The following is a 23,916-nucleotide window of genomic DNA, read 5'->3' as shown; positions in this document are numbered from 1 at the left end:
CACTGCTGCATCACTTTTCTAGGTAAAAGTGAATATTCTGGTTTCTCATTGCAGGTCTCCAATAATCATTGTAAAAATGTTCACAATCGTTCAGACGCCTCTATACAAACTTAACTAGACCAACTACACACAGCTTTCCGCATCCACAAAACCATATGCTGGCTTAGTCCTTAGCTCAGAGCTTCATTTGTCATTGGCAATTGTGCCAATATTGCCAGTGACAAGTTGGACTTGTCCGACCTGCTGTTACATTGCTTGCACTGCCAAAGACAAGTAATAGATTTGGCAAATCCATTGTTTGCATTTTCAACTCTACAGAGCCTTAGTTATCCATGAGAAAAAAAATGCACATTACAGTCTTTAGCACACATTTTTGGCATGACAAAAGTAATTTTATGATAGTGCCACACACAAAGTGCCGGTGGCGGTGATGCCTCAACAAAAAAGAGCGCTTTCTTGAAGTAGTTCAGACAGCAGCTTCGCTGACAATCTAGAATTTGTACCCGACAGTTACTCTGATCCCGTTTGCGATGTGCATACACTGGTTTAAAAAAAAAATCAATGGCGAAGTGACAGCATGCTTTACTAATGAAGGAAACTTTTTAGAATTAGAATGGCATGAAAAACATTACGACTAAATCTTGCAACGTTAGTATGTTTTTCGGGAGTTAATTTGGCGGTTACGGGGTTAACGTGCAGCTAACTCACATAATTAGCATCAATTAAATGCTGTGTATCTTTGGGACCCTCATTAACAATGTCATGCATGTGAGCCATCACATGCTTGAGTTCATTAAACATATAAAATATGTAGGCACCTTTTATTCAAATAGCATGTGTATACAAAATCAAAAACACCATGGCAATGTCAGAAGCAGCTTAGGAATATAAGCACAGCCTATTTTGAACATGATGTGGAGCAGGTTCCTTAGCCCTCATATTTTTCAGTTTGCTAATAAACAGATGTGCATCTGCAAAAACCTGCATGGTATGCAGATGCAACTTTCTAAATTACTGAGGAGAATGCTGATGCTATTCTTTCTAGTAACTGCAGTCTTCATTGGAGAAAAAATAGTGACAGTCATACTTTATACCGCTTTGTAATTTTACATTTGACAAAATCCCCCCTTCCCCTTTCTCACTATAATGCAATGGCAAGGACACTTGGCCATTCTTGGTGTTGGATGCTTTGGTCCGCCACTACCAAAATGAGCCACCTCACAGATTTCCATACTGTCTTTCCAGACTTTGAACTCTGCAAAAAGAAAGATTTTCCAAGTTGTCAAAAGTGAGTCTAAAAAAAAAAAAAGACAGCAAGAAACAGAACTCTTGAAGACTGGTCTTGAATACAAAAAAAAAAAGTACAGGTGTTGGAAACACCAGCGGATTGCAAAGTAAATTGCGTATGTAGACATCAATTTTTGGAAGCAGATTTCAGAGGCTAGGCTCCACTGCCATTCAGTCAGCCATAACTACTGCTGGATGAATGTCAACATACCCAAATGAGCTAGATAACTTCTTATCAAGCTGTCCTTTGTGTGCCTTTATAGAGGCTCTGACTAGGTTCAGACATGGCAAATAGACTTGTCCTCCGCACTCATCGGTTCTTTACGATGCCCGTCACTGGAAAGGCCTAAAGCTTTTCCTAGTAACAGGCGAATGGCAGAAGGAGCACAGGTAACTTCTTGAGGAGCCTACATATGCTCTTTGCAACTATGTGTTCTTATTCCATCATTTACTATCAGCCAAAAAGATCTCAGTACCCTGTTTGACAGCATTATGTGCACACTGGATTCACCTTCAGAGTTCATTTCGTTGCAACAAGGTGCCAACCACGACAAAGGCACTGGTCATCGAACAACAGAATGCCCACTGCTCAGTTTAAAGGCAACAAGGAAATAGAAGGTAAACCTGCCAAGTACAATGATCAGGAACAATATAGAAGCAGTTTTGTGTTGTGGCAATTACTTGAGGTAGATCTCTGTGCATCATTGTACAACAAAAAGAGTAAAAGCTGCGTCCAGGTGGCATAAAGCGTGAAAAAAAAAAAAAAAGCTTTGCGGTATGACTTCCCCCTCAAAAAAGCATCGGCCCAATGCTCTACATTGAAAAGAAAGGTAGGCAAAAATAAACAACTAAAATATAAACACAGTGTCCATCAGTTATAATAGGGTTTTAAGCACACAACATACACAATTTTTGAACATGTATCACCCCTGGGATGCTGTCAGTAACATCTGGGGACAATTCCATAGCCCATTCATCTAGATGAGTGCGCTTGATTTGTGGAAATAGTAGCATAAAAATTACGGTTTTCATTAAATCCATGGTGGTGATTCAGCATCCAAATCTAGAGTTGGTCTCCTGGCTTGTAATTTTCATTGTCATCGTAGGTTATGTTAGGCATTGGTGGCTTGCTGGCTTTTTATGCGCAGCTGGGCGAGTCGTCAGGCTGCTTCTGCACGCTGAAGGTAGGCAGTGACACTGAGGCTGACCTTTTCCGTTACATGTGGCGTCAGCACGACATCAAGCGCTGTATTAAGGCGAAAGCCTTTAATGGCTCATACTGTCGGCGTTCGTTCGATCACACTATAGCTTTCAATCAAATGACATCACCTGAAACCGAAACTAATGTCATCAGAAAGATAAAACTCCTGCATCCACCGGGAATCGAACCTGCATCCCTCACATCGCCAGCTGAGCGCTTTAACCAACTTCGCCATGCCTGGGATCGTAAAATGCACATAAATCTTGTGTACAATGATTTGGTTCGTGGGGTTTCACATCCCAAAGCGACTCGGGCTATGATAGACACAGTAGTAGAGGACTCCGGAAATTTTGACCACCTGGGGTTCTTTGACATGCACTGACATCGCATAGAACACAGGTGCCTTGCTTCCGCCTCCACCGAAAAGCGGCCGCTAAGGCCGGGATTTGATCCTGCATTCTTGGGAACAGTAGTCGAGCGCCGTAACCACTGCGCCACCCCGGCGGGACCTTGTCATTTGTGCGGATGACAGTTCAAACACACATCATAATTCTCCTTGTCTGCATGATGCTGATAAGGCCACTCCCCTTAGTAGCAAGGGATCACAGAGTTCTGGATCAGGCCAATAGATAAAGGAGTAGAAAAAGAACAAAAACTATACCAACTGCTGTGCATTGGTCAAAAGTCCAGAAAAAAGAAAAGAGGAAGAAAAAGAAAGGGGGAGTCCTTCAACAATCTTCTCTTTTACGCCACCAGTCAAGGCGGTGCTTTGTCACGGTGTGCTCTTTGGGTGGTGACATCAACCGCACACCAAGTGGTGTCGAAAGTCTCCATGAGTGCTGATGTCGCTGTTGTAGGGGGGGAGGGCCGCAGTTTTAGGCACTCAATCACAATGTGCTGTATGGCTTTATCGGCTGCGTTGCACTTGGGGAACTTAAGCCTTGGATGTACTTGGCCTTGGTCGTCCTTCTGCGCAGAAAACCGCTCCGTGCCTCGCAGAGTAACCCGCTGCCGTCCGCTGTCTCGTGTGCTGTCATAGATGTTCTCATTAGCGATGGCGTGTTTTGTGCTGGAGTACACCGCCAGGGATGACTTCGCCCATGCTTCGCTGTGCCATCTCTTCATTTCTGCTTCCTGAACCTGGCTGTGGATCTGCTCTCTCCATGCGAGCTGGAATATCTCCAACAGGCCGGCTTGTGGAATTCCGTACTTCTCTGCCAACCTTCGCGTTCAAAGCATCCATTTTGTGTTGGAGCAATTGAGCACGATGTACTTGTATACCTCGCTGGACTATCTATGGCACAGTGCTCAGTCGGCGCTGCAAGGCAAGCTTGGCGGTGGTCTCACATGCGACGATAGTAGCGCTGACAATGACGCTGCAATTAGTGATAATGACAATGATGGCATTAGCAATGCTAACGGTGCATTTAGTTGATAATGATAATAAGAGCTCCTTTCGCACTTCTGCAGTGTGGATTCCACAGTGCTCTCGGAATTTTTGGGCTCCCTGCCATGCACAAGGTGGAATGGAGTTGACCTGCTTCTCCGCTCCTAGCCGGCAGCAACAGCGCAGCAGGCAACTGTGCTGACATTAAATTAAAGCGAGAAACTAGTTATATCGGCTTAACTTTCAGGCCGACTGACTGCTAATGCATGCAAGGAGGACAATGCCACGGCCAACGAAAAGTGAGTTTTTTACATGACTGATTTTATGATGTGCTTCTCACTTCCTACAACGATAATTAGTCTGGAGAAGCCTTTGGCCCTTTGCTTCGGCGTTGTGAGTCAGGTAGTCAGTTGCTACTATTATCCACTTGTTGCTAGATGTCGATGTCTGGAAATGACCAAGTAAGTCCATGCCGATCTGTTGGAATGGCTTTGTAAGTGGTTGGTTTGGTTGTATTAGTCTTGCAGGTCTTGTTACCAGTGTTCGGTGGCGTTGGCAGTCGCAGCAACTCCTGACATAGTGCGTGACATTAGCAGATAGACGAGGCCAATATGGGCCAATATTATTTAACCTCAATGCGACCGAAAGTAAAATAAAGTTTAGGTGCCCAGCTGTGGGCTCATCATGAGGGGCCTGTAGGATTTCATCGAGAAGGCCCACAGGGACAAGTAAGTAGGCGGTCCTGTTGGGTGCGAATGCCATTATAAAGTGCAAAAAAGGCTAGTCCATGTTTGAATACTCTGAGGGGCAAGGACGACTTTCCTTCAAGGTAGTCGAAGTCTGAGTGCTGAAGTTGCGTGAAGTAGGCCCCAAAATAGCATCACTATTGTCTTCTTCTAGCACTTTTGGACGGGCCCGTGATAAGCAGTACCATGTGTGGGTGGCCAAAATAGGTTTTTAAAGCAGCTCTTGGAGCAAGCAAATATGCTTTTTGGAACAGCTATATGGAGCAGAAAGCAGAACAGACGTTCTGAAACAGCTATGAAGCAGAAATGTTAATGTCATAGCAGAAATATAGGCTTTTTCAAGAAACTTCAGAGCATGTGGGCAATGTAAATCTCCAATAAGTCGTAAAGGCCTTTCTACCTTTCTTGGCAGCAGAAATGGTGCTGCTTACAAACAGGCCCGCTGTGTTCTGAAGATGTTTCACTGCGGACTGACTGTAAACAGCATGTGACCAGCGTGCAGTTTAAAGGCCCATTCACACTCGATGATTGCAAAGGATGTGCGATCAGGGAGCCGCTCAGCTTGACCGATGTTCACACTTGCAAAGGCAACCCGTGGGTCGCTTTCCCAAATTGGTATCATTCAGAACAAGGCTTGTTGAGCTTGACTGCTCTGTCGAGCTTGACTGCTCACCAACACAGAAGCTGTATGTAAACCGAACTTCAATTCGTGCCAACTATGTTGCCGATTGGCTACCGATTTGCGACCAGGAACGAAGCGTTGGGCATGTGCCTTTTTATATGTGGGAGCACTTGTTGCTAAACAAGCTAACTCTCATAATGTAAGAATAATGTGCTTTCGATTGTATGCTTAAATAATACAGCATCAGCACATCTATTTTGGTCTTCTCGACAATCTCTAGACGAAGCCCAAAACAGGTCCAAAGATCACTAAAGTTACATATTATAGTGAAGGCTTACCAAAGAAAAAAAAAATATGCGAATGAAATATTTTTGCTGAAGAATGAAAAAGGCTCTTAGTGACCACCATCCACGGCATGCATGCAAAAATGCCGCCATCACCGCGAATAGCAGAAAACATGGGGATGACATTGTGAGATCAGCGACGAAGGTTACCAAACCATAAAGCTGCTTTTGCTATTAATAACAAAAATACATTGTAAACTATCTAATGCACTGGAAGCTCAAATTTCGAGGATTTATAATTAACGTGAACGGAGTGAAATGCAATAATCAGTTAACGCTCAAATTTTAGCTGTCATCACCCTTTTAAGTGAATATAAATAAATAGCTCAAGCATATGGTTCAGTTCAGTTCAGTCGTGTCCGACTCTTCGTGACCCTATGGACCATGTCACGCCACGCTCTCACTATCTTCCTAACATCACATAACTTCATCTGCAGTGCCTCGAGGATGCCATCTAACCATCGCATTCGCTGCCTACCCTTTCTCCGGCGACCCTCAACCTTTCCCAACATCAAGTCTTTCTCCAGCGACTCCTCTCTTCTCATCAGATGACCAAAGTAGCTGAGCTTTAACTTTAGAATTTGAGAATTTACCAAAATAAAAACACTACAGAATTATATGAAAATGTCACTGAACTACGAGCACGTTAATGAATTAAGCTGCTAAATTTGGAAACACACAAGATGTGGGCAGAGTCATTAAATAGAGCCCTAGAACATGATTTTTTCCACCTCCTCACCTTCAGGTGCGTTATCTGCTATGATTTAGAGCTCTGCTCTTAGTTTAGTGACTTCACATAAACACAGAACATCATCTGGATGTAGAACTTCCCTATGCAAAGAGTCATTTTTCTGTCATCCAGGCTCGGGAACTTCTGGGCTTTTCAAAAACATCGCAAAATCACGAATGCTGCTTGTGTTAATCTCAATTACTGAAATGAAATTAAAAAAAAAAGGGCTATTTTTCCAGTGTGTTTACGAGCTTTGCAAGCTCCGCAGACGTATAAAGAAGACCTCAGTGGTCAAAGTTTGAGATGAATTTGTTTTCTTTTTTTTTTTTTTGCGCGCATGATTTGCACGAAATTAGATACGCAGAATAAGTACTGCATTTTGATTTGTGCATGAACTTTAGAGCCACATATCTTGCAATATACCGGATGTGCGAGGTGTTTGAGGATGCTATGTTGGCTTCAGGCAGAGAAGAATATCTCCAGCAAAAATATATATATTTTCACCAAACTTTGGGAAATACTTCTCTTACGGTTTATTTTCACATTACTCAATGAATACGCCACTTGCAGCAATAAACAATTCAATATGGCTTCGGAAATGGCTGCATGCACGGATCAGGTGGTCCTTAGAGATACTGCCCATTGAGTTAGCAATGGCGACCTTCAGAGAGTTTTTTGTATTATGTGTCCCTTTGTCGGCCTCTCTCTCAACAACTCCGCAGACATAATAGTCGAGTGGATTCAAATCTGGAGAACTATACTCCGTTGCATACATGAAGTGCAACACTGCCAAAGCTAGAGCCCTTGTTTGCGCTCCTGGCATCCGTGTATGCTCGGAATAGAGCCCGTTTCCGCAGAAGCCATTCGGCTACGAAACGAGTGTGTAGTGATACTCTTCTTTTTCTTTTCTTGTGGACTACTTGTGTAGCACTCGCTGCGCTGCACCTGATATATGAAACAGAGTATAGGAGGCCACAAGTTGGGAGTGATGTGGTTATTGGAAGTTGTTGGCCAGCCACTCCTGGGTGACACAGGCAGTGTGAGCGAGAGCCGAATCTTGCTGAAAGACACAAGGTCTTCCTTTCAAAGCAGTATCAATCCAGGGCTTCACAACGGTAGCAAGCACCGCTGCGTACTCGGCAGCATTAACGCGGAGTCCTTCTGCAAAACATTGTGGTGGCATGACATCACCCTCATTGCTGATGGCTGCTGACACCATCACAGACAGACATTTTGTGTGCATCATTGTCGGCACCTCATTACCGCTTCCATAAAGCCACATGTCATTATGGCAATTACCTTTTTGGTCTTGGTCAAAGTTATTTTCAAATTCATCTGAAAGAAAAAAAAAACATTCCAGGCTTCTCAGGTCTCTCCAGCTTGCCTAATAAGCGCTTGGACCAGAGCAGACGATTCTCCCGAGCTTTACCGTACAAGAATTGCGTCCTCCTCATGACATGGAAATGGTACCTCACGTCCTCGTGCACAGCAAGCCTGGTAGCTGACTCTGCGACATCGAGCTCCTTTGCAATGGCCTGCATTGACTTTCCTGGGTTGTCACTCACAATGACTAGCAGCCTCTGAAGAAAATTAGGTGCTCTGACGACGTCTGACCGCTGACTGCTTTTTCCTTTTCGCCACAGATGCCACGTCACCGACACAGCACATCAGTTCTGTCCGCACCTCGTTAACGAAAGGCTTCGCTACATTCAGAAAATTGGCAATTTCCAAGTCGCTGTGGCACGCGGCCAGTGCGACGAAGACTGCATGGCGTTTTATTTCCTACGCCAACTTGTACGCTTACATTTTTCAACAAACTGCGCAGTATAAATGATAAGGGGACAACCAACAAGAAGCTGCATGCCTAGATAGATATGCTGAGCCTGCTGGTGTCTATGGCGATAAGGAGTAGTGACCTCAAATACCTCATGCACCCAGTAAGCTACGAGACTGCTATATTTGTGCCTAGCGACAGGCATTCAAAGTAGCTTCAACGTCCTCAAGCCTTCCCTCGTGAAGCAAGTGGTCAAATTCATCAATCGCAAAGAGCGCGCAGTGAGCAAAAAAAAAAAAAAAAAAGAATTGAAAAAGAAATGACAGGCTCTCAAGTTGTGTTTGCAGTTTTCAGGTGCAATCAAATTCATTCGCTACAACCCATATGCTTCGAAAATCTTAATGAAAAGCATGGGTAAAAACTTTTTCAGAGTGCAATATGAAAGACCTGCAGTAGACCTGCAAGTAGTGCTAAAGAACATTAAAAGAAAAAGTAGGCTTGCAGCAATGGTATACTGGCTCCTAATCACAAAAAAACCACTTTCACTGAAAACAAAACTCTTATAAGACAGAAAAGAGAGAACAGAAATGCAGGCATCGCAGAAATACAGAAACTGCAAATGCATGCACAATGACATACAAGGGACCCTGAGGCTGCCTAACATGCATTATGGTTACATCTGAATTGTTAACTTTTGTTTCAAAAATGGCAAAAAGACAGGCTGAATATTGGAAGCCCAAAAAAAAAATTTGCGCTTGGCACTGCCACAGGCTGGTTGGTTGGTTGGTTTGTGGGGTTTAACGTCCCAAAGCGACTCAGGCTATGAGAGACGCCGTAGTGGAGGACTCCGGAAATTTCGTCCACCTGGGGTTCTTTAACGTGCACTGGCATCGCACAGCACACGGACGCCTTGCTTTTCGCCTCCATCGAAAAGCGGCCGCCGAGGCCGGGATTCGATCCCGCGACCTTGGGAACAGTAGTCGAGCGCCGTAACCACTGCGCCACCCCGGCGGGGTTCAGTTTCGTTTTGATATGTTTTGGTTCTTTGAAATCACAGCTATGCATTTGGCATGCCCACATGGTTTCATTTTGATATACATGCTTTGGTCTACAAGTGCGGAGCAGCAGAGTTTTCCTCCGACGAAGTTCATGCCTCAGTAAGCGCTTCTCTATTGAAAAATCTGGTATGAAATGCACACAGGATTAAGTTTTAACTTACTGTGCAGAATAAACCTGCACAGACCCGAGTGGAGCTGGGAAAGAAAAAAAAAGGCTGGAAAAAGTAAGATTTAAAATGACATGGGTGCTTAAGGGGCACTGCAGTGGTTTTCAAATGTACCAATATTATAGGCTTTTGAAGTAGATTATTTGTTGGTCATGCCTGTGAAGTTATTTTTTCGATTATGCATAAAACACCTGCGCAATCGTCGACTGAAAGCGGGCAATTCAAATTTCTCGCGCCCCGCGCGACTGCTACAGAGGAGGAAAGCGGAGGAAGAAACCTCGCTTCTCCGTCCGTCGTGACGTCACCATGAGGAGTCGGAGGCATCCAGAGCCAACGGAGGGGGTTTTCGGCGTGCGCTGTTCTTCGTTTTGCATGCGTTGCGGACTTACAAAACACGTCAACTTAGTGTTGTGCACCTGATATAACACAGCTCTGCGTGTGTTCAGATGCACGAACAGCTTGGACGTGACGATGTAATCTTCCAATGTACCAAAAGCTCGCGGTGCAATGCGGCATTGCTGAAAAGAGACATAAATTTAAGCCGACCAAAGGAAACATTCCATTTTCGTAACTCTGACTACATGCAGTTTGTTCCTAATGCAATTTCTATAGGGCTTTGACAAAAAAACTTGACTGAACCATGAAGCGGTTCCTTGTTTTTTTGTACAAAAAAGTCAGGACAGTCATCTGCGATCAGTTCAAGGACTGCAGTTTCATGACGGGATGGTTGGACAGCATCGGCGCATGGTTGTATTCGCGTGTCTCGTTTTTTTTTTGTTTTTTTTTTCGCAAATGCTTTGCGCAACGGCTTCTGTGCTAAACATGGACAACTCATCAGTAGCACGCGCTGATGCTTTTTGCGAACTAGCAGATTATTAAGAAGAGTCCACTGCTGTGTCAAAGCTAGGTTGTGAAGACTGCGAGATCTTTTCCAGCGCGGTACGTGCCTGACATGTTCGTAGAACCCTTTCGGGGGCATTATTAGAAGATAAGGAATGTACCGCTCAGCTGGGCATAGGCGCATTCAGGTAAGGAGCGTAAAGAGCGAGGTTTCCTTCGGTGCGTCCAAGCAATCAATCATCGAAGTTGTTCATACATGGCCTTTCAATTTTGCATCCGTTGCTGCCTCGTCATTTTACATAGTCCTGTCTTGTTTGGGGATGCACATTAAGTTGGAAATGAAAATGACGAAGCTCTTGTAAGAAAACACATTTCAGAACAAGGTTTTCTCATGAAGGTATGGGTGCGGAGGAGCTGCAACTTGGCTTTCAACATACGTCAGCCGTCAATTCACTAAACGTGTATTGTGACAGTACGATAAAAAGGAAAGGCTTTCAACGTCTGCTAAATGTCGTATGACTCAAGAAGCATTCTGTGCGCATTTGACTTGGTCTCCAGCACAATGGCCCCGTCAATGCCTCCTATGCATTGCAGAGCTCCGCAACCGTGCTTCGCTTATTGTTCATTTTTCTGGTGGCAGCTGTGTACTGCTTCACCCTTTCTATAAAATTCTTCAATTCCTCAAGGTACTACAACTGGCATTCAAAGCAGGATTTGGTACACCAAGCTTTGGGTTCATTTTTCACAACAATGACCTTTCGGGCGGGGCGAGAGGCCTGAGACGGAGGTAGTCGGCTAGGGCATTGTTCGCTGCCCTTCCCTCCCAGGCATATGCGGGCCGAGGTTTCGCTGAGGGCCATGTGGTTTCTGGTAATAATGACACACACTACTTTTCAAAATGCCTCCCTGTAACCAAAGCAAGTTTCATGCCAAATCTAGGCTCCCCACAACGGCAGTGCTGCATCGTTTGTGGGCGTATTTGGTACGCATACATGCGGTAAAAATCCCGATGGCAATTCGTGTGCAAATGGCATGCCATAATGACATTCACAATGCCACAGAGAGCTGTGATCAATACAGCGCAGCGAAGGAGCCGCATCGGCAGCTTCCCTGGTCCTCAGAATGTCGTCATGCGACGTCTTTGCCAATCACGGGCGGCGGCATGACCCGCGGTGAGCCCCGTCGCGCGGCCTGCGTATTTCTGCTGAAAAAAGGCTATTTCTGCTTTTTTCTGCCTAATTTTAATCTGATACTCGCATTTGCAGCATGAAAAAACTATGGCTTTCTGCTGAAAGCCCAATTTTTGCAAAAAGTGCTGCAGTGCCCCTTTAAGAAAAAAAGAACTGCCTCGAACAGACTTAATCCCAAGTGATTTGGAGTTTTAACTGAATGTCTTAGCCATTGCGCCACACGAACAGCAGAGACCTCTCGCATTACATTACTTGTGTAGTGCAACTGCACTGTTTTACATATATTTTTCACTCACCGCTAAACAACTGCGTCCCAAGTGTGCTGAATGCTTTTACTGACTGTTGATAGTGTCACCGATGTCTCACATCTGTGATATACATAGGAGTTTGCCAAAGTATCTCATAATATTTCAATTTCTATATTTTCTGCTGTCCCAGCATGCATGCACAGACCTTACTGGCACATTAGTCTGCCACCTGCAGGGCAGCGACGCTAGAGTACACCACATAAGGTGTAGACACCCAAGGAAGCATTGAACAAAAGGGAGCTCAGTTGGTTCATATTAAGAAATACAACAGCGAAGGAAACAAAATAAATTGAGCAAAAAAGGACCTGTGTACTCCTTTTTTCTTAACTTTCTGCCACAATGCATTGTTCACCCCTTGCTGCTATTCAAAAAAGCCCATATGTAGCATTCTTTACTCGTCACTCGTGGCGGTGGCTCAGCAATGTCAGTGGCCACATCCATAGCTTCGCTTGCTACAGACTTTGCCGCCACGTCGGCGCTCATACATTCTGTCCTGTTAGTCAAGTCACCTCAGCTCTAAAAAGCACCGCATGCTCTGTGGACGCCAAGGTTAAGATTCACTGCGAGAATTTTGCAGTCAAGCTCAAGATCTATGCCTGGTGCAAACAAATAGACGGCTTCGGCGAACTGTAGCTTTAATTTCAGCTACTGCTAGATTGCACTGCTCGCTATGCATCATGAATCACGGAGTCTATGTTTACACCATCGTTTGCGTCATTTTCCCAAATCTGAATCACTTGGAAGGAAAAAAGACCTCTTCAACTTCAAATTGAAATATCTCGGCAATAAATGTATCTTGCTGCCGGACAAGCGAGAAAAACGTCACGAAATGCTGCACTATTGGATTTTGGTAACAAAAAAAATTGTGATGAGCCCCATACTCCAGAAAATCTGGCATCCATGAAAAATTATAGGCATGTATCTGACAAGTGGCAGGAAGGTGATGCAGCACTGCAATGACTGTCCATCAGGTTGTGTGACATCGCAAGGCCACATGACATGACCGAAGTCAGCAGGTGCTGCCACACAGGGCGCTTTTCATAGTATCAAGTTAAAAAGGAAAACAAAGAGAACATCATTTGGAGCAATTACGCGCCACTATTTGTCTCTTGCAGGTGTATCTGTGACAAAGGTTTGTGCATGCAGGGCTACCTGGAATCACTTGAGGCAAATCCTTGAAGCCTTTGTGACGAAATATTACAAAAATTGTAGAGGTTCAGCTCTCTTTGAACCAAGTCAAGAGCATTAGACATCGGCCGGTGCCGCATTTGTAGCTACCGCTTCAATCTTGGCTCGATTCCGCATTTGGTAAGCTTCTCGGCAATAGGCTAGTCTGGCTTCTTGTTCGATGTCTTGTCAACCTGTCTGGCATGGTTGCAGTCTCTGTCTTTAGCACAAGTGGATTCCTCTACGCCACACTGCCTCCTTTTGTCATGCCGCCTGGTGAATTCGCCCAACACTATGCTCGCGGTCTCAACCACACTTGCCCAGAAATGTTTTAAAGCAACAAACAGAATATGGGTGCACAAAACACAGACAACAGAACATGTTGGCGCCATTGCAAATGAATGAACAACGAAATAGCTATTAGAAATGACAGCAGTGTCTACTCTACTGGCTGAAATCTTGAGAAATTTCTCGTCAATTGGCCCTAATTGGCTATACAAATAGGCCATGTGACATTCTCCCACAAAAACAGCAGTGACTTAAATTTTTCATACTTTCGCAATCATCTTTTAGCAAATAATGACCTCCTTACGTTCCGCACTACATGTGCCACAGTGTCAGCAAATAAATTGCAATGCTGTTTGGACAGCAAGCGACTGCAGGCAAGGGACACGTCTGGGTGATATTTTTGAGGTAGTTGTGTAAGCCAGATATCACCCAGGTTTCCAGGGCAAAGAAATATGGCGTGTAATTTCTTCCTAACAAAGATTACCAAAGTACTGCCTGCTGGGAGCTCATTCTCGGCAAATAATATCAACAGAGTGTATAGAGCAGAGCATGAATTTGGGCGGCCCGAAAACCTGGGCCGGGCTGGAAAATTGCCATTTTTATGGGTCTGGGCCTGGCTCGGGCTTGACGTTGCAGGCCTGGGCCAGGCCCAGGTTTGCAGTGGCGGAACCAAGCCAGGCTGGGTAAAGCTGTGTATGGCTTCTTTTGGAGATGATGGAATTCCAGCACCAAAATTATTCCAGTGGTTTATGAATAAACCACTACTAGTACACATGTTGACAGCGAATGAGAGAAAGCTCATTTGTAAACAGTTTAATCAGTGCCACTCGGTGCTTTGTCCAAGTAATTTAGGACGAACATGCCGGGCTGCATTCAATGACATAAGTGAAAAAGTTAAAAAGGAAGAGCTCAAAACCCAACAGCGAACTGTACTACAATGCAGGTGTTATGAAGTGCTGTAAGCTGTCATGCATGACATGGCCCATTTGCATGAGCACGTGCCTACTGAAGTACTCAACACCCACCAGCTTAGGATTTCTCAGCAATCAGTGAGCAAGAGGGTAGCTTCTAACCTTCGTTTTACCGCTAACGGCTCAACATTTGAAGCCTCATAACAGCCCTTGGAGAAGGACCTTCAATTGACTGCTCGGCAGGCAGCTGTCTGTTCATGAAAATTTTGATTGTCTGCCTTGCCCCCCCCCCCCCTGAAGAATGTCTCTACGCTACAAAAAATGCCGTAGGATAAGAGCTTATTGCTTTAGGAATTTTCGGATATCCAATAACATATACATGCACAATAAACAGACACTACTGCTTTTCGTCTCCACAGAGATGTTGCAATGTGGCCGTGATTTCTTCAATGAATATGTAAATTTTTGTTTTTCCTGCCCTTGTCCACTCATGTTCCTGGGGCAAAGTTGCCAGGGGCAGTCTTTTTGTAGGTGATTAAGCAAAGAACTTGCACCAACAGCTTATAAGAAGTCATAGTTAAAATACCCGTAATCCATACCTTTTAAATGCACATTGTGCTAGATTGCTTTACATAAAATGCCCTACCAAAATATTCTTCACCAAGCCTTTGCTTCTGTCGGTGCTTTAACTGTGCCCTTCTCTACCAAGAATAATTTGCGAGGTTTGTCTCTCATCTTGATTTATTGTTATGTGCTAGTTAAGCAATACATTTTTAAGGCGTCTGCTCAGACTTACTTTGCAGGTTTGACACGGGCCCCGTGGTAGAAGCGCAGGCCGGGTACGGGTCATGTAATCATTGCCAATGGGCTTGGAACCATGGGTCCGGGATGGTCTTCAAACGTGGGCCAGGGAAAGGGCTGGAAAATCCGGCTCGTGCAGGTCTCTAGTATGAAGTGTAAGAAACTAAAGGTGCAAGAAAAAAAACACACACACACACACACACACACACACACACACACACACACACACACACACACACACACACACACACACACACACACACACACACACACACACACACACACACACACACACACACACACACACACACACACACACACACACACACACACACACGGGGAGTTCAGTAGCGAATTAATTACTTCGGAGCACCGCTACGTGGTTTCTGTGCTACTATGGAGTTATCTAAATGGTATTTACGTCATCATTTCTGCTGTCTCAAAAGAGCTTATCCTTTTGTCGTACCCGACGCAAACTAGGTAAAATTTCATCAATGGTACGCAGACTATCATCCATATAGCTGCAGCTTTTGGCTGTAAGAGGTTCAGTGCTAGTTTCGAGCTTTTGGTGCTCAATCTGTATCACTAGTTTTAAGCTCATGATGCTCGAGCGATATCATAGGTAAGTACTTCACCCGGATATGACCAAAACGAACAGCGCCTGGAGAATTGGGGCCAAGAACGAAAAAAAAAAAAGAGCTTCGTCGCCCTAAGCAGCTAATCACTGCCGAGTGCCGTGAGTATCTAGGCCCGTATTCCGAGTTTGCGTCGTTATCGGTGTGTCGCTATGTCACGTGACCTCGAGTGATCTGATTGGTCGAAACGCCGGAACTGGGTGTTGCCAATACGGAACCGGAAGAGGTGGCCACATCATATTCCGGGGTTTCCACCAATCAGATTACTCGAGGCCGGGGAGATAGCGACACTTTCGATATGGTGGCTAGAAGGGAGAGGTGGCGCGACCGCGCATTCCGCCGCTTGGAGAAAACGCGCCTTCGGTTCGTGCCGCCGCCACTGGTCGCCGCTGTGGCGCTGCTGTCAGCTCTTCGATGCATTCTCCCCGGCGCACGCCGGTTCGTTCGTTCTTGTTTGCCTGTAGATGCTGCTTGAGCTGTGGTGCTATTTTTCAATCGGCTTTGCCCTAGCTCAGGTTATCCTGTTTTGTTTGGTGCCTATGTAGTTTTTCTTGCCGAGGTGCTAGTGGGAGTATGTAGTACATGTGCATACTTTTCTGTTTCTCTTGCGTTTAGAAACCCCCCGCTAAAAAAAATAAATAAATGAAAGAATCGTTGTCAGGCAAAATTACCTTCAATTGCTAAACAAAAAAATTAATGAAAGCATCGTTGTCAGGCAAAAGTCCAGTCAATTGCTAAAAAAAATTAATGAAAGCATCGTTGTCAGGCTAAAGGCCAGTCAATTGCTAAAAAAAATTAGTGAGAGCATTGTTGTCAGGCAAACGGCCAGTCAATTGCTAAAAAAAAATTAATGAAAGCATCGTTGTCAGGCAAAGGCCAGTCAATTGCTAAAAAAATTAATGAAAGCAATGTTGTCAGGCAAAAGGCCAGTCAATTGTTAAAAAACATAATGAGAGCATCGTTGTCAGGCAAAAGGCCAGTGAATTGCTAAAAAAATAATGAAAACATTGTTGTCGGGCAAAACGCCAGTCAATTGTTAAAAAAAATTAATGAGAGCATCGTTGTCAGGCAAAAGGCCAGTGAATTGCTAAAAAAAATTAATGAAAGCATTGTTGTCAGGCAGAAGGCCAGTCAATTGTAAAAAAAATAATGAGAGCATCGTTGTCAGGCAAAAGGCCAGTCAATTGCTAAAAAAAAAGATTAGTGACAGCATCATCCATGACCAGCTTCTTATGTGGGAGACCTGAGTGAGGCAAATGAAGTTCTCAAAGACTGTGGCATCGAACACACATCTGTCATCACTCAGGCCAGTTATTCAAGGCTGATATTTTATATCGCTGGATATGTGGCGAAGAAATGCATCGCTGGCACAAAATGTGAAGACTGATGCAGACAACTCCTCAGTCTCAAGAACGGAACTGAGCGTGTCTTAATTACCAGTTGAAAGTCAGCGCTCGTTGTGTCGTCTTCTATTCTGGTGCTCCCGTCCACGTTCCGCGCTGTTACCTCAAGATGCATAACCAACATATGCCCAAGCTGCTATTCTAGTTAATTACCAGTGCAGTTGACATAGGCGGTCTTATGTTTCCATCAACCAATCTAAACGCCCCTGTGACATCCCATGAAAACACCTTTACTCGCTGTTTTAGTGCGCGTGAAATCCGAAGAGACAGCCTTATTGACTTGGTATCCATTCTCCAAATGACCAAACTGCAGCTGGTTGGTTGTCACGGACATATTAAATTTGTGACAAAGTGATCAAGTTCTATGTTCTTAGCAGACTACACCTGAAGACGCAGAATTCATTTTCAAAAGAAAGGCAAGGGAGAATGAAACTGTTGAAACTGAGGTAGGTTGTTTAATTTGCTATTTGGTCGTGAGCAGTTGTGTCTGGAAATTGTGTTTATTCTACCTGTATTACATGTATATTTGAGGCCATCAACAGCAACCTCAACACTGTGATATTTCACTTTTCTTTCCAGCATTCTTGCCCTTAAGTGCAATAAACAAAACTTTGCTTATCCATGAGAGGTTTTTGTGAATAAAACTGCAATTTGTTCCTTCTGTACTTATAATACCGTTTCACATCGCGTGTTGCACGTTCTGGCTATCATCTGGCTAAAAATTGCACTTTCCCACTTTAGACGCACCGGAAATTCGCAGACAACAAAGAATACAAATTAGCCTGATGCCTGCGTACTGTGCGACGTAACCGCACGTTAAATAATCGCTTGTCATCTGCATTCTCTGTAATCTTCGACTGCAACGCCCCTCAGCACGAGTCGCTTTGGCTTTTTTAAAACTCACGACACTAAACCAAAATATTTAGCTTTATAACTTCGACCACTGTGCCCATCCGGAAATGGTATATAATGCATCTTCAGACCAAAACTTCATTTAAGCAGCATTTAGTAGCGCGACAAGCAAAACAACCGGCACAGCCGCATCGCCCGCTTTCACGGTGCCAAAGAGCATATTAGTAGTCGACGTCACTCCTGACTTGCCTATTTTGCTTACCTGGTTAAAATATTTCAAGTGGTAACAATAATTTTAACATTTTGTTGGTATGACTGCGCTGCAATCGCACCAAAGTTTACCCCAGCCACGGCCCGTCTCGAGGGGGAGCGCGCGCTCTCCCTCGAGACCGGCCGTGGCTCGGCTCGCGCTGGGGCACGGCCGGTCTCGAGGGAGAGAGCGCACGCTCTTTCTTACGGCCTTCTCAATCGCCGCGTGAACAATGGGAACTTTTCTCCTTGAGTCACGCTCTCCGCCGCCGCAAGGGGCGCGACCTGCTCACCGTTCGCTCCGCATCTGCTTCAGTGGTGGCGGGTGGCATTTGCCTGGTTTCGCGCTGTCGCCCGCGGGTTTCGTGGTGAGTGCACCCCCTAAATGAACGATTACAGAAGGTAGATGCTGCAGCGGCATCCTGCCAGCGTGCTACACACGTGAATGGAGTCTTTATATTAAAAAACACTGTCGCTCAGCAAACGCTCGACAAGCATATGACATGTATTGCGGCATGGTATCTACTTTTGTTCATTTTAATCTCAATTTTTTGCCAAGCCTGTACAAGAAGATGAATAAAAAAAGTGAATGAGCAGTGATCACATCGAAGCTTCTTAATTGAAGGCAAACATAACAGCAACAATGGCAAAACCGTCTTTCGGCGCTAGATGAGAAACCATCGAGGTAACACCGAAGATGAAAATAATTTTATAAAAATGTAATGTAAGTTGCACAATGCTTACATGACATAAAGTATTAGTATAACGTCAGAGTAAACGCTTTTAAGTTTTGTTTTCTTTTTTGCTATAATTTATAGACCAGCAAACGTTTTATGTTGTATTATAAACATTATTTTAATTTTGCAAATAAACGTTGGTTTAATGAAATGTTTACATGATATCATGATTATTTCATGAAAAAACAGGAAATCTATTTCAAGCCCTAATTAGCAATATTTTCTTTCTTTTCTAGTATGTTTTTGAACTAATAGGTTCTTGTAACTATCTGTGCAGTAATGCCTGCCTTAGAGAGCAATCGCTGCCCCATTATTTTGGTAGAATGCTTTGCTTAATACACATTCGCCACTGTTAATCAAGGGACACTCCTCAATAATGAATATAAAAGCTTTTCTCTGTGCTATTTATTCAGATCAAGGTGACTATAGGAGTTGTATGTCGCGCTGTATTGTGCGCCTAGGCACCTTGTGTCGACACCGACGAAATCATTTCAGCTCTGCTGCAATCAGTAACCGAGGAACTGAAAGAAATGATGGTATCTCCTGTCATCCCATTACCCACTGTCACGTATTCTGGTTTAGCTTACGTCGCTGGATACATTAATTGTAAAGCTAATCAGTGACTTCGGGTGTGACGCTTGTGCTATCCTTCTTGAAACCAGGGAAAGAAGCAGCCTCATGTACACTATTCTGTGAGGACAAGATTCTAGCGGACTGCATTATCCAAAACCAGAGTTTGTAGCCCTCTTGGACAAGGTTGTGTCTTTTTTTTTAAAAAGCTGTCGTGCACCTACCACACACAAATGTCCTTGAAGTCCTTTAAATCTAATTAATCCAGCCAACACTTGAGAACTCACCTTTGTTGAGTTGCCTGGAAGGCATTGACAATAGCCATGCTATAAGGTCCGCTTCTTTAATATGTGAGAAATTTCTCAGAATCCTTCTTGTCAATTATGCTAAGAAGGTGACAGACAGGAACGAAAGGCCAGCTCCTTATGTGCACAAACCACCCAGAAAGATTTTGAGACTTTAATTTTCTAGCCGCATGTACCGTTTTGATGAATGAGTGCAATGTGTTAACTTTGAAGGACATTTTTTTTATTGCTTGCTGCTCTTTTCAATTATGCATATTTGTTTATGTCCATTTCCTTGATTAAATGTTTTTTTTATCCCTGTATTAATCTGACGACTGTCTATGTGTGCGTCAGTAGCGAGATTACGTATACATCTGCTGTCTCTCAACCTACTGATTTGTTTTGAACGAAGCTAGAACAGTCCACTTCACTAGACAACTGAAATTTTAACTGTATGCGTAAATTTTTGTTCCTTACTCTGAATCTCAGACGTGCTATGAATTTTCGTCAGTGCCTCTTTTGCTCTAAACGAAAACGGCAGCGGTTGACAGAATATCCACTGAACAGTTTGCCATGCACTAGCGTCAGGTCGTGCTATACCTGCTTACAGCTTTCAAAGGCACACTGCATAAAATGGTACATATAGTTTTGTGAAAAAATTTAGGGGCAAAAAGTGTTGATGTAAGTGCACCCGAAAACTTCATTCGACCGTGCGCGACAGCACTGACGAAGGCGCGCGCGCTCTCGCGCGCACGCGCATTATTGACTATTTTATTGCTCATACACGATAAATCAGACACTGATTACGGCTTCTTCCTATAAGCCATAAGGGGTGAAATATCAGGACCTGTCGGTTGCAACCGATGCGGGCGGAGCGAAGAGCGAGCGCGCGTTTCCCTTGCGCGTGAACGGCTGTAGCGGAGGAGCAGCAGTGGGGCGGTGGCGACCCCACCGAGGCGCGGCGGGCGGTGGAAACAGACCCCATTGGACACGGCCGGTCTCGAGGGAGAGAGCGCGCGCTCTTTCTTACGGCCTTCTCAATCGCCGCGTGAACAATGGGAACTTTTCTCCTTGAGTCACGCTCTCCGCCGCCGCAAGGGGCGCGACCTGCTCACCGTTCGCTCCGCATCTGCTTCAGTGGCGGCGGGTGGCTTTTGCCTGGTTTCGCGCTGTCGCCCGCGGGATTCGTGGTGAGTGCAGCCCCTAAATGAAAGATTACAGAAGGTAGACGCTGCAGCGGCATCCTGTCAGCGTACTACACACGTGAATGGAGTCTTTATATTCAAAAACCTTGTCGCACAGCCAACGCTCGACAAGCATATGACATGTATTGCGGCATGGTATCTACTTTTGTTCATTTTAATCTGAATTTTTGCCCAAGCCTGTACAAGAAGATGAATAAAAAAAAGTGAATGAGCAGTGATCACATCGAAGCTTCTTCAAGGCAAACATAACAGCAACAATGGCAAAACCGTCTTTCAGCGCTAGATGAGAAACCATCGATGTAACACCGAAGATGAAAATAATTTTATAAAAATGTAATGTAAATTGCACAATGCTTACATGACATAAAGTATTAGTAGTATAACGTCAGAGTAAACGCTTTTAAGTTTTGTTTTCAGTTTTGCTATAATTTATAGACCAGCAAATGTTTTATGTTGTATTATAAACATTATTTTAATTTTGCAAATAAACGTTGGTTTAATGAAATGTTTACATGATGTCATGATTATTTCTTAAAAAAACAGGAAATCTATTTCAAGCACTAATTCCTAGCCATATTTTTTTTCTTTTTCTAGTATGTTTTTGAACTAATAGTTCCAACTATCTGTGCAGTAATGCCTGCCTTAGAGAGCAATCGCTGCCCCATTATTTTGGTAGAATGCTTTGCTCATTACACATTCGCCACTGTTACTCAAGGGACACTCCTCAATAACGGATATAAAAGCTTTTCTCTGTGCTATTTATTCAGAGGTGACTATAGGAGTTGTATGTCGCACTGTATTGCGCGCCTAGGCACCTAGTGTCGACACCGACGAAATCGTTTCAGCTCTGCCGCAATCAGTAACCGAGGAACTGAAAGAAGTGATGGTATCTCCTGTCATCCCATTACCCACTGTCACGTATTCTGGTTTAGCTTACGTCGCTGGATACATTGTGAAGTTAATTAGTGACTTCGGGTGTGACGCTTGTGCTATCCCCCCCCCTTTTTTTTGTCGATATTTATTGCCTCAGGGCATCAGTAGGTTATGAGATGAAGGATGAATAAATGATTTAATGAATGGAAAAAGGTTGGCTGATTTTATGAAGTCCAGAAGTGAGCGATGATGAGGTCCCTGCGTCTGTGACGTATGAGATATATATAGGAGATATCGTATAAGATACGTATGACGTATCCTTCTTGAAACCAGCGAAAGAAGCAGCCCCATGTACACTATTCTGCGAGGACAAGCTTCTAGCGGACTGCATTATCAAAAAAGCAGAGCTCTCTTGGACAAGGTTGTGTCTTTTTTTGAAAAAGCTGTCGTGCACCTACCACACACAAATGTCCTTGAAGCCCTTCAAATCTTAATCCAGCCAGCACTTGAGAGCTCACCTTTGCTGAGTTGCCCGGAAGGCATTGACAATAGCCAAGGTCCGCTTCTTTAATATGTGAGAAATTTCTCAGACTCCTTCTTGTCAATTACGCTAAGAAGGTGACAGACAGGAACGAAAGGCCAGCTCCTTATGTGCACAAACCGTCCAGAAAGATTTTGAGACTTTCTAGCCGCATGTACCGTTTTGATGAATGAGTGCAATATCCTAACTTTGAAGAACATTTTTTTTTTATTGCTTGCTGCTCTTTTCAATTATGCATATCTGTTTATACCCATTTCCTTGATTAAATGCTTTTTTTATTATCACCGTATTAAACTGACTACGACTGTCTATGTGTGCGTCAGTCGCGAGACTATACGTATACATCTGCTGTCTTTCAACCTACTGATTTGTTTTAAACGTAGCTAGAACAGCCCACTTCACTAGACAACTGAAATTTTAACTGTATGCGTAAATTTTTGTTTCTTACTCTGAATCTGAGACGTGCTATGAATTTTCGTTAGTGCCTCTTTTGCTCTAAACGAAAACGGCAGCGTTTGACAGAATACTTAGAATATCCACCAAACAGTTTGCCATGCACTAGCGTCAGGTCGCGCTATACCTGCTTACAGCTTTCAAAGGCACACTGCATAAAATGGTACATATAGTTTTGTGAAAAATTTAGGGGCAAAAAGTGTTGATGTAAGTGCACCCGAAAACTTCATTCGACCGTGCGCGACAGCACTGACGAAGGCGCGCGCGCTCTCGCGCGCACGCGCATTATTGACTATTTTATTGCTCATACACGATAAATCAGACGCTGATTGCGGCTTCTTCCGATAAGCTATAAGGGGTGAAATATCAGGACCTGCCGGTTGCAACCGATGCGGGCGGAGCGAAGAGCGAGCGCGCGTTTCCCTTGCGCGTGAACGGCTGTAGCGGAGGAGCAGCAGTGGGGCGGTGGCGACCCCACCGAGGCGCGGCGGGCGGTGGAAACAGACCCCATTGGAGAGGCCGTAAGAGAAGAGAGAAACGCGCTCTCCCTCGAGACCGGCCGTGCATTGGAGAGGCCGTAAGAGAAGAGGGAAACGCGCTCTCCCTCGAGACCGGCCGTGGCCGAGCACGCATCGAAGTGCTGAGAGCAGCGCCACCTACGAGAGGCATGAAATGTAGGAGCGGCGCTCGCGGCCCGCTCGCGTCACCTAACCTTTCTAGCCACCATACTTTCGATAACGTCGCAAACTCGGAATACGGGCCCTGGTTGATAGAACGAACACTCCTTAGAAAAAGACAAAGCATCAAGCGCCAGTCAGCAGCATCATAATTAAGACAGTGCAGTGCTCGCCTTCAACCGCGCTAAATTGGCGCGTGTTGTAAGTGCATACCTTGGCACAAATCCCTGCAGTATGCGACAAATAAGAACGGTAAGGCGACAGCATATAACCACGAACATCGCAGGCAAAAGGCGCAGCTGAAATTTGAACATGGTGGCACCTTCATTGGCATGCTTTGTCTACAACTAACCAAATCTTATCACAGACCGGGTACCAACCTTTCTGTACCGAAGCCGCAGCAGATGTACACCAGTCAGTTCGCGTACACCAGTCAGTTCGATCGGACTCGTCCATGCAACAGGCACCAGTCTCGTTTACTACAACCAGAGTCCTTCGATGCTTTTTTGAAAAAGCATTGAAGGACTCTGCTACAACCACAGCCACAGCAGGATGGGTGACGGGCGATGAGCGGTGGCCCGCCGGCCCGTCGTGCCCCCAGCTAGGGACATTCCGA

General features: G+C 44.6%; 1 protein-coding gene and 1 long non-coding RNA gene across 5 annotated transcripts in view; one reads left to right on the top strand and one right to left on the bottom strand.

Annotated features, from left to right (window-relative positions):
- Positions 1 to 23,916, top strand: part of LOC146203324 (uncharacterized) — a 492,360-nt gene that overhangs the window by 260,550 nt on the left and 207,894 nt on the right. The gene's annotated exons all lie outside the window — the stretch shown is intronic.
- Positions 1,070 to 23,893, bottom strand: LOC146203326 (uncharacterized). The gene is made up of 3 exons (XR_014703843.1): positions 23,681 to 23,893; positions 14,817 to 14,964; positions 1,070 to 1,255 (listed from the first exon to the last, which is right to left on the bottom strand). It is a non-coding gene; the product is annotated as an uncharacterized LOC146203326 (long non-coding RNA).

Source organism: Amblyomma maculatum, chromosome 1 (genome assembly GCF_055883805.1).
Source record: "Amblyomma maculatum isolate TAMU_Amacu chromosome 1, ASM5588380v1, whole genome shotgun sequence".
NCBI lineage: Eukaryota > Metazoa > Arthropoda > Arachnida > Ixodida > Ixodidae > Amblyomma > Amblyomma maculatum.
Note: the sequence above shows the minus strand (reverse complement) of the source record. Positions and strands in the feature narration are given on the sequence as shown.